This window comes from Pinus tabuliformis, chromosome 9 (assembly GCF_031772625.1).
Source record: "Pinus tabuliformis cultivar Carrire ecotype Pingquan chromosome 9, CPIR1, whole genome shotgun sequence".
Classification (NCBI taxonomy): Eukaryota; Viridiplantae; Streptophyta; class Pinopsida; order Pinales; family Pinaceae; genus Pinus; species Pinus tabuliformis.
In genome coordinates, this window is record NC_142307.1 from 151,208,323 (window position 1) to 151,216,432 (window position 8,110).

At 34.0% G+C, this 8,110-nt stretch overlaps 1 pseudogene; it reads right to left on the bottom strand.

Annotated features, from left to right (window-relative positions):
• Window positions 1–4,012: 4,012 nt before the first annotated feature.
• LOC149147575 (early light-induced protein 1, chloroplastic pseudogene) lies at window positions 4,013–4,519 on the bottom strand (annotated as a pseudogene).
• Between the last annotated feature and the right edge of the window lie 3,591 nt (window positions 4,520–8,110).

Here is an 8,110-nt window from a genome sequence, read left to right on the forward strand (position 1 = left end):
ACTTCTCTTTTTCTATTCTCATCTCATAGGAAGTGAGAGTTCCATGTAGCGCCTTCATTAAAAGAGACTTTAAGTTTGATATCTCTTATGTAGATGAGATCCTAGAACTGAATCTCATAGTAAGAGATATAAATACATTCTAGAAAACTACTTCATTCATGAGTTGTTCTCCAAATCCTCTAATCATATTTTCTACCTCATTAATCTAAGAAAATATTCTGGTATATTTTCCTCCTTATTCATTCTTAAGCTCTCAAACCTCATTCTAATCGCTTGAGGTTTGGCTTGCTTAACTTTCTCATCTCCTTTATAACTATTCTAGAGCTTGTAGCATACTTCCTTAGTTGACTTACATTGAATTACTTTTACAAGGTCATATTGATTAAGGCCAAAGATAATTGCACTCTTTGCCTTTTCATTGTTCCCATAAACATTTTTATCATTTTCATTTGTAGGAGGGGTTTCTCGGACAATATAATCAACTAATACAAAACTCCAAACATCTACACCTAGGGACATGCGATAGGCTTCCATACTGACTTTCCAAAATACATAATTTGTACCATCAAGTACTGGTATCTTACTTGAATAAGCATCCTGACTTTCTGGTTTAGCCAGGATGCCCTATCAATTTACCTTTTAGTGGTAAACTTATTCCTAAAGGAACCTGTATCTGATACCAATTTTTGGGATCATGATTTATGTTAGACTAGAACTCATAGGTGTTAGTAAACAGACATATTTCTAGAGCTAACAGATCCTCAACTAATGGTTAAGGACATGTCATGAAACACACAGGCAGCATTGCCAAGTACAGTAAGGGGAGCTATAATTTTACCATGAGTGTTCACAATAATTTTGCAGTATCATTTATTTCCTAAAAATCCCCTTAAAATCGAAGTGTTTTAGGATGGGGATAATCATGGATATTCAAACCTAGGAGCCCAAAAGGCACCTTTGGAATGCTTCATAAAAAATTGGTCATCTCGAAAGCGTTTCAATGAATTATCAGCATTCTCTATGTGTAGTTCCAATGCTTTATTGTAGACCATAATATAGTCAATGAAGACTAGCAAAACTTGCATAGAAAGGCTTTGAATTTTTTTTCATAAGGCTCTAGAAGGTTGACGAAGTTTAATAAATATTGAAAGTAATCACAAAAAACTCATATTGACCTTCATATGTTTATTATTGAAAAAATTCTCTCCATGCTTTTCATCTAGAAGATCATTAATAATTAGGACACTTGCACTAGGTTCCTTCCTTCTTTAATATCAAGACTACTACTCATGAGTAAGGGCTTGTAGTAGGTTGTATGACCTCCACCTTCAATAGTTCTTGATTGATATTTTTTCTTATATCAATTTGTGCAAAAGGGTGTTAATAAGAGCGTACATTTTGTGGTTGAATTCCTAGGATCAAGGGAATGTTATGTTAGCGCTTTCTTTAAGAATGTATAAACTTAGTCTTTGGTGTTTGAAAGACTTGATGATTTTTGTGAAGGAACAATTGAAAATTTAAGAGTATTTCTTATGTCAAATTATGGATTATCCATAACTCATATGGAATTAAATTGGCAAATAATTCTAGAGTGGCCTTTATTTAATAATTTTTCCATACTATGGGCATTGACTATTTCAAGGGACCTTACCAAAATCCATTGAAGGGTGTATACATGTCCCCCTTTAGAGAAATCTATATAGATTTATTTCAAATACATTATGAGTGAGCCCAATGTGCATAGACACTCTACCCCCAATATTATATCATAGCCACCCATATCAATGGAAAATAAATGGGATTTGAGTTGATAGTCTCCGATATAGAGTTTGACATTTTCACATTTTCCCCCACAGTTCATTATACCTCAATTGGGGATCATGATTTAAAATTTGTGTCCTAGGCATTAAAAACAATGGGTTTATTCTACCACTCTCTTATGAATGAAAATATGAGTACCACCATTATGAATGAGGACTACAACATTATGGAACTTGATGTGGTCTATGAAGTTAAAATGCCTGATAATGCACACATAGAGATTAGGGTTTCCTCATGGAGAAGTGGAGGTTCAATATGTGCCTAAGCTTGAGTGCTGGTGTATACAACTTATAATGATGATGTCTATTTAATAGTTATGAATTTGGGTATGGCCTGAGTGGTCACAACAATTTGGAACAATTTATTTTCTTTAGACCTATGAATTAAAGCATATTTTTCTTTAAACCTATACAACTTCATTTGTTTTTTCTAACCCTGAGTGTCTTCAAAATGAGGCTTCCTTCCACATAACAAAACTATTCAGTTGCAAGGAGGTTGTAAAACCTAGAAATGGGAATTACAAATGCACCACTAATGATAGGAATATTAAGGCATGGGATATCGAAAACACGAGTTATGGATGGAACTCATATTTATTATTTATTGAGGGAGTAATACATAAACTGCCAATTGTTTATCCAAGGATGGGAATCATAAACAATAGAGATGGAAATCACAAGAAAAGGCACCAGCAGCCTGCATGAATTTGTTTTTGTTAATTATCCAAATGCTTAATGCCCCTGTTAGTTATCTAGGCACGGGAATCACAAATGCACTAGGTCTTAACTTAATCCAAAATTATCATTCATTAGCTTGAATCAAGTCTCTTGTAATTCCACAATGTTTACCATCATCAAATGGAAAAAATTTCAACAAGTAATTGCAAAATATCTTACGTATGGGTGATGAAACAGAGTGGCCTCAAGGGTTCTAAAGCCTCTGAGACCTTCACTCGCTTGATTTTAACAGATTTGAGCTATTTACAAAAATTTATAATGAATTAATGTAGTTTTAATTATGTCCCTAACAAGAACATGAGAGTCCCGCCCAACTACAAATTCATATCTACTTTGAATGGCATTTTCTCACCCGAATCACTCTCAAGTTTCAATGCCCGTACTTGCTAACATAGCCATCGATTACAGGGATAAAAATAACCATAAAAGAGGCTTGTCAAGTCTTGCAGTGCATCCCTATGGCACTAGCATAAAAGCCCATAACTAAATTGTGTGGCCATCTAATTGATCTGTAAAGCTTACCATTTTCCAAGAGTACAACAACTCGTGACAAACCAAAAAAATTATACACAAATGCCTAGCCATTTGACATGGAAATTATAGGCACTAATACAAGTACATTTGTTCAACCAAGGTCCATGATTTTAAGCATATTTGATTCTCTTTTATGTGTACTATTCTAGTTAAAAAAAATAATTTTTGGTAGGGGTAATTTATTGGCTTTTTTTATTCCTTAAATTTTGCACACTATGCTTTTATCTTTTACTTTGGGTATTTTATGAATGATGTATCAAATTTGTTTTTTAATTGGGATTATATATGAAATTAAAATATCACCACATTTCATTCATATATAAATTAAAATGCACTATAAGTAGATTTTATTTAGTTTTTAGAAAATAATATTAATCAATAATATAATATAAACCATAGATTTTTTAATCCATTCATTTTAATTGAGTTTAAATGATTGTTTTTAACATTGATTATTTTATGATTTTAGTATTTTGTTAAAAATATATCAAAACTAATATATATATATATATATATATATATATATATATAATCTAAATATATATATAGAGAAATATATTAAATAACTATATATAAATATGTACAACTTGATGTATAATAAAAATTTATAAAACTAAAATATTATTTTTTATAATATCTATTTAAATTTAAATATGTAAATACATATAACATACGGCATATATGTACTAATACAATTTTTGCAATTTAAAAAATTCTAGTTCTTTCGCTGCATTTTTGGAATAATTACTAGTATTTTTGGAATAATTATTAATATTAGTTAGTACGGAATTTATAAATTTACGAGTACCAAATGAATAAAAGTTTGTTTGTGTTGCTGATCGCTATGCTTGTTTTTATCCTTCCAAGTTAGATCAGAGTTTCTACCAAAGATGTACTGATCAGAAATATATTTATATGATTGATTGTGAATGAACTTGTCAAATATATCACAAACTGCCAAAACAATTTGTTACAGTGCCATCTCGTGATAGCAGAGTGAATACAAGTTGGGTTCGATTACAACCTACGCTAAGAGGGGTATGAAGTTTGGTACAAAGCTGATGATGATCATGAGATGAGAGGACCTCCCTTGAGGTATTCAGTCAAGGCCAGCGCAACGAGGCCAATCATGGCAAAACGCCCATTCAACATCTCTGCCCCAGAAGACATTATTTCCTGTGATTTGCTCTCTTTGGACACTCCCTTGAACATGGGTATCAGAGAAGCAAGCGTGAAGAGAAGCGCGCTTCCAATAAACAGTGGAACTCCTCCGCTGGCCAGTTGGGCGGCGAGGTCTTTCCTGCTCGCTATCTCCACCCGACAGCTGAGACGAATCCGAGCATGGCGAGTCTCCCATTTATGGTTTCTGGGGCTGGCCCACTGAAAGCGAACACGTCCTTAAAGTTTGTGCCCACCTGCATTTTTTTTTTTTTTTAACCACATGGTGAATCGGTAACTATAGAGTTTAATCCACGGGAGACCCAGGATCAAACCTCATTGCTGCCACTATAACACCAAGAGCATAACCAGCCACCTGCAAGTCGGGTATGCTAAGATCCTATGATTTTAGCAAGACCAGACCCAGCGGTCAGGGGGGTCCGCCCCTCTAGCCGCCACCACAGCAGGTCACTGTACTACTGCATTATTATTTATGTCAATTCAATTCAGTTCAGTGCAGTGCATGTGCATGTTAATGTAAAAATTGGCACTTGCATAATCGCTTACCGTCTCAGGAGGGGTAGAAGTTGATCGCCTTGACTCCGGCTGTGGATCCACATGACCCAAATTAAGTTATATATACAATAACATAAAACCTTATAGAATAACATAAAACCTTCTATTCGTGGATACGGAAACATCGACAGAATTACTCGAAGCTGCCATGCATTTTACTCGAAGCTGCCTGCTGGTTGTTGACCTTTCAGCTGGCCTCCGTTGCAGGAGCGATGCTCCATTCATCGCCATTACTGATGCATTTACAGCGGCCATGATCGCAATATAATAATGAACACTATGTATGAGAACGAATCTAATTTATATGGACTTTGAGAACAATATGAAATAACTAAAGAAGAATAGCCACTATTGATCTGTTATGAGACTCCAGGGCTGGTTATTGTGTTATATATAAGGATGTGGAGGCCATACGGAAAAATCTACCGTCATTCATTGAACGGTAAACGCTTAACCAAGTCGAGGTTTCTCTTCCTCGGACTATGTTTCCACGTGGTTGGATAAAAATTGAGACGTAGATCCTCCAACAACCGGCGCACCGCACTTGAAATAGTAGAGGGCATCACCATCACCATAGATTATTCACCATAGATTATTCAACCTGCAGTAAGTCTCAACTTCGTGCTAGAATTTAGGATTTCGTGTAAATCACGTTTTGAATGTCCATAGTGGGCATTTTAATTAGTTAATAAAGGTTTAAAAAACATAAGGATTTTCCATAATTAGATTAATTAGTTAGTTTAAAGAATTTTACTTATGGTTTATAAATATAAATAAATGCAGTTTATTATCTAAATAAATGTAGTTTATTATCCAACTTTTTCCACATTTGAATATTTTTTTAAAATTTTACAAAGTTTATGTAATAATAAGTTTATACAGGAGGATTATAAATCTAATTTCTTTCTCACTTATTTTGTTGTGTATTATGGAGAAGGGTACGATGGAGGAATTGGCCTAATGGGTGATGTATGTAGGTTTATTTGGCTTGGAATTAAGATGAAAATTGCAGTAGTTACCTATTTCTAGATGCAAGCTCCTTGTCTAATAGCAATGGATGCAAGTGTGCAATTATTTGGCTAGAGTTGGACTATGTCTATGTTATCCATCTTTGTATTAATTTTCTAAAAAAAGATATTTGATAATTTTAAATAATATTTTCCTCTCTAAAATGCAATAATATATTCCTAACAGTTAGATCTTGATTTATTCCAACATTTTTTATTATTATCTTAAATCTAGATCTATCACAATATTTTGTTACAAATAATATGGTTATCTCCTCATTCTTCACCATGACTATTCTCATCGTCCTTATTATCGCCTTGTGAGATTTGAGCTCCCATCTTTAGTTCAGGCCATCACCGTTTCTTCTTACCCATTACATACACTTTGAGAGACAATGAGTTGAATCAATCGCTGAAGCATAGGGTACAAAGGACTCATCCAAAAGACGGGGATCTCTAGATCCAAGTCTATACATTCTCTTCACATGTATAAACATTTATTTTTCAATAATAGGATCAAAGTTCTGCTATTTCCATTGGATTCTCAATATATCATTTTATGGTACATGTTCATTTATATTTGGATATTATTTTTTGTAGCGTTTTGATATTTTATTTTTCAGATCTAAAGAGAAATGAAAACCATTCATTTTTGTTGTTAGGGTTATATGTCATGATTAACATAAGTGAAGGATTTTGGTGCAACTTCCAAGAAACTTCATACTAATAAATGGCAACTCGAGTAGCTTAAAAATTTAGAACCCTCGTGACTGTTGTTTCGACATTTTTTTTTAGCAATTTTCAAGATTTTTTCTTTCTCTCAATTTTCACTTCTTTTCTTTGGATTTTTACTCTTTGATCGAAGAATATTTGTTTTGTTGGGTTTCCTTGTCTTTTTTGCAGGTCACATGTACCATTCGTGCAAGAGATGACACTGTTTGCAATAAATTTACGAAGAAATTCCTTTGGGGAGGGAGCACATTTTTTTTGACAAAATATTGCACCCCATATGGACATTTTGAGCCTTTTTATGCTCGAGGACACATTAAACATGTGAAAACTTGTGCCCACTATTTCTACAATTTTTTTTCATAATTTTGGCGACAGTTATGCACGTGTGTCAGGAAGGGTTTCTTCTTGTTCCCTTTCACCCCTAGGCCTAGAGTCTCTTAGTATGTTTTCTCATTTCGAGGAAGGGAAAATCCCCTTAGGGTTTAGAGTACACCTCTACCATTTTGGAGACAATTTGTTCAGTTGAGGAATCTAGTGCGCAGAACATTTAGCCATTGTTTTCCAACGTTGTTGCCATCATTTTGTAGTCCTTTTTAGGTAATTTTTAGAATGATTTGTTTCCTTTTGAGACATGTGTTGAATTTATTCTTTAGGATTGCCACGAGCATCCTTCTTTTCACAATTTGATTTATGTTATTTTCCAATACTTTCCCTTATGTTTTTTCTTGGATTTTTTCGCATCATTTTAGCAGATCTAGCCTTAGATCCTAGCGCCTTATGCATTAAATCTTTTGGTATTTTCGTTTCTTTGGGTTGCTTGTATTGTCCTCATTTGTTCTTGTCGTTTCATAGATTTTTGCGTGGGGAATTGCGTGCTTCCGTTTGTTGTTATTTTACTATTATTTATAGTTTATGCACTTTATTTCTCAGTAGCATTGCCATCATAAAACATGATTTAATAAACACATCCACATACACATTATTCACACACTCACACCCTAATAAAACTAGCGCTTGGTTACAACCACTAAGGAAAGACTTGAAACGGTCCACATTAATTATAACTTAACTCACATAGATTAAGCCCAATTGGGCAATAAGGAAAAAAAATCTTGTAATTAGATTTAGGGTCACTGGGATAGGATTCCACAAACCCCCATCGATCACTTACATTGAGAAATAGTAATTTGTCCTTGTAGGGAGCTTGAAAAGCTCCACAATCTCGAGGTCAAAACCAGAGCGTGCCAAAAAATTGATTTAGAGGGGGTTAGGCTTAGGTCTCAGTGTGTGAAAATCTCCACAACACTCCCCAACTAGTTGGTCTAGGGCTCTGCATTGCTGACTGACTACCAAGAAGAAAAAATTATGTTGGAAATGTATTGAGTATTGAGTATTGAGGGGGGATGAATCAGTAGTGATGGCCTTTATATCAATTTTAAAATTGTTACCACAATATCAAATAACCATGCCCATTCAAAATATTGCCTTAACTAAATATGAAAGAAACAATAAACTCAAACATAATAACCATGAGAAACATCAACA